The sequence below is a fragment of the Cicer arietinum genome, chromosome 4, assembly GCF_000331145.2.
Source record: "Cicer arietinum cultivar CDC Frontier isolate Library 1 chromosome 4, Cicar.CDCFrontier_v2.0, whole genome shotgun sequence".
NCBI lineage: Eukaryota > Viridiplantae > Streptophyta > Magnoliopsida > Fabales > Fabaceae > Cicer > Cicer arietinum.
Window position 1 is genome coordinate 6,919,649 of NC_021163.2, and position 4,169 is coordinate 6,923,817.

The following is a 4,169-nucleotide window of genomic DNA, read 5'->3' on the forward strand; positions in this document are numbered from 1 at the left end:
TGTTTTTTTTTTTCTCTCTTTTTTATATATATATATATATATATATATATATATATATATATATATATATATATATATATATATAAAGAAATAATAAATTTAAGTATTTTTAATCTTTTGTATCTTCGTTTATAAAATAGAAACAACATTCATTTAATGTATGTTTTAAAATTTTTAAGGGTATATAAAAAGAAAAACATCTTAATTTTTTAAAAAGAACTAAAGTGTTAGAACAAAAATAAAATGCTTAAAGGATTAAAAATTGAAAATAGAAAGAATATTATTTTTAATAAAAATAAAATTTTAAATATAAAGAAAAAAATAACGATAAATATAACATTCTATTGAAATGTTTTAAAAATAATAAGATTCACCTTTGATTTAAATTCATATAAAATGGTCCCTCAAATTATACTATACAACATATTTTAATCTAATTTTTAAATTGTTTTGTAACTCTTTAATGCTCCTAGCTTGCACCACAACTGTCATTGACCAAATTCATTAATACATCCGATTCAATTTAAAATGGAATGATAAATCAAATATCAATATTTCAAATCATAAAAAAAAGTGTAAGTTTTGTATTCTGTTTTAAGCCAATCATTTAATTTAGAATTTGCTAAAATGTATTAACAAAGAAAACTAATTTTTTATTCTCATTTAAACAACAATCAATTCAGAAAAGTATATATTAGGCATTTTTTTTTTTAATTGGCCACACTTCTTTCGTGTATGAGATTGTTTTTGTGGATCTTTAAATGTAAACTTAAACATATGATCAGTGCATATAATTAAATACATTTTTTGTTTTATTATGTAATTAAATTTTTTATTTTTCGTCTTTGAAAATATATTTTTGTTTATTTTTTTATCTTTGCTATATAATTTATTTTAGTTCTTGTAAATTTGACTTTTATTAAAATGAGTTTTTATAATATATATAATATTTGATTTTTATTAAAGTGAGATCTTACATAATATATATATATATATATATATATAATTTTAATTCGTCAATTATTAAAGATAAAAAAATTATAGAGATTGATTTGAAAAAAGTTAATTTTGCGAAAACTCAAATAAAATAATGACAAAAAATGAAATAAAAGTATTTTCAAGTACAAAATTCAAACCAAAAAATTTATAAAACTAAAATAAAGAAACGCGCATATTTGAAGAGACTAGTCAAGATATTTGAGTCTTAAAACATATTATAATTAATACTCCTTCACTCATATTGCAAAAGACGTACTAAAAAAGATTAAGGTTCCTCGTTTTTCACAAAGCCCAAACGCAAGCTAACCGCCTGACCTTCAAATTATTAAGCATAAACTAACACATCATTAGAGAAAGTGTCATGAATATGTACCAAGTAAACATGTGATTTGATTTTTCTTTCAAACTACATCTATCCTCCAACGCATAAACGAGAAGATCGATAATTGATGTCTCGCGATAACAAATTATCTTTTGTAGGAAATCAATTATTAACTACCCCCATACAACGATGGAAATCTTTTAATGACACTAAGTTGTTCAAAGCATGCTCCCAAAATGTGAGTTGATCTAATGCCATAAGTCCTTAGCCTCTACCTGCACATCAAAAACAACAAGCAACCAGTCACTAATTCCTCCTCCCATAAACTCAGCACTACATGAAGAGTGAAAACTACATTAAATTAAAATGTTTCATCTATTCGCATAGTTTTTAAAGATTTTCCACTTGTTGTTTATTACTTGTCTTGTGTTAGAACAAAAAAGCAAATTATTCATCAAAATGAGAAATCGTCGAACATTTTTTCTACCCAAAAGCATGCTTCCAAAAATTATTTCTTCTTTATTTGTAAAAAATAAGTTGCTTCTTTTGAATTTACAAATCTTGGGACTAGGGCTAATGAATGGAGATTAAATGCATTTTGAATGGTGATATATGGCTAATTTTGATACAAATATATTGTTTTCAATTTATTGTTTATCTTAATTATAAGGTTAAAATCAATACAATTAACATTTTTACTTCATGTATTATATTTTGAGCCTAATTTTTTATATTAACATATCGTTCTTCTTAACGCCAATAGTCTACTTTAAGCCGGTTCGAATCGACAGATAAAATAAATTTAACTGTTGCTAAATTATGTGATTGTTGTAGTTCAATTAAACCTGAAAATTAATTCAAAACAATTTTAAATGGATTTGATTTCTTCCAATTTTAAATGCAGCAGGCGAAGAAATTTAAAGAGAGTTTGTTGATACAAAATTTGAAGAATATTATTTTTTTAAAGGAATTAATTTACAGAAATTACTATGACAAATGCACCCTAGTTAAAGGACATACATAAAATTATTTTACATTGATAAACAATCAATCATATTCATAACTTCTCTTTTTAAGTTTTTATTTGATGTGTTGATGTTATGGCTCAAGTCTATAAAGAGAGTTCAACTCAAAACACTAGTTCATTTGGTGTTTTTCTGGTTATTGTTACTTTGTTTGGGACCAATATGTAAAATTCATTTTCAATGTTTGATCATTTTAAATCAAAGATTACAAACACCAATCACTCAAAGATTACAAACTTAAGTGATCTAATATAAACATTAAAGTCATTAAGTAATTATTGTGTATTCAGTATGACAATTTAAAATAATTATAAAATGTTCATATAAATATTGTTTTGTGTCTACAATGTGTTAGGGAATAGTGAAAAGATGAGATGAGGTGTTTGACAAAATGAAAAAATTGAACTTTGGAGGACTAAATAAGTAATTTTATTTATTTATGATAGTTTAAGAACGTCAAACGGTCATTTGATGGATAGAAAAATAATTTAGCAACCTTTTAGTTGGTTTTTAATAGATTAGGTACTAAGTCAGTGAAATAATGTTAGTTTATAAGGACTAAATAGACAATTTATTCATTATATATTTATTTTTATATAAAAAGAATTATATATTGGATTATGCCATATATACATTTCTTGTTAGTCAAGTTGAACAATTTTAAATTAACTTCTATCATTTTATATTCACCTGCAAAAAAGTATTTTCTATTTAAAATGTTGGCATAAAAGTATATTGCATTTGTACAGTAAATCTGAAAGAAAAAAAAATTATATTTAATAAGTTCATTATATTTGTGCTGATAGAAAAGTTGATTATATTAATCAATCAGTATTCTTGTAAAAATTAGTTTATTACATTTGTATAAAAAATTACACTTACCTCCTAAGATCTTCTTAAATAACACTTACTCTTACCTCCTAAGATCTTCTTAAAAATTAGTTAATTACATTTGTATAAAAAATTACACTTACCTCCTATACACTGTTGCACATGACGACAAAATCGATTCAGATGAGGTGAAACTTTCACAAAATAGCATTCATCTTCTGATCACCCCATTTATTGCTTTTCTTTTAATGGCAAAATATAATCGAATAAGGGGTAACATTCATGAAATACTGTATATCATATATTTCCACAATTATCATTGTTAAAGAATAAATATATGAGAAGACAAAAAAAGAATAAATATATGACATGATTATAAACCTAATTTCACACGACACCGAGACGTACACACATGAGTAACTAGTATTCACGTGTCAAAAGACTCGAACAAATGAAAATTTAAATGGAGAGTTTTGTAACGATCTTATTTTATGAATAATTAAGAATAGGAGGAGGGTCCTTTTCCATCGTTGAGAACTACTATTTTAGTCACTTGGCAGCGTTAATTAAACTTCTACTTTATCGTACGTGTTTAGGTGGCCAGCGACATTATTGTAAAAGAATTATCTAGATTATAGTTACTACCTTTATCATTAAATATTAAAATTTAAATTATGAAGATTAAAAAGTTGATAATAAAATTTAAATTTATTGAAAGATTAATTAATATGTTGAATATAATATTTATCGTTTGTTGATAAAAAAATATAATTCAACTAAGCATATATCAGTAAATAAATAATTAATATAAGTGTAAATTCTAAAAGAATCTTATAAAAAAAAAATATTTCTTAGTAGATTTTTATATTCAGTGACGAATGTACCGTCTTGAATAAATTTGTTTTATATATTTTGAAGACAAATTTTAATTCAAGATAATTAAACATAAAAGATATATGTCACTACGTAACAAATCTCATACACTCTTGACA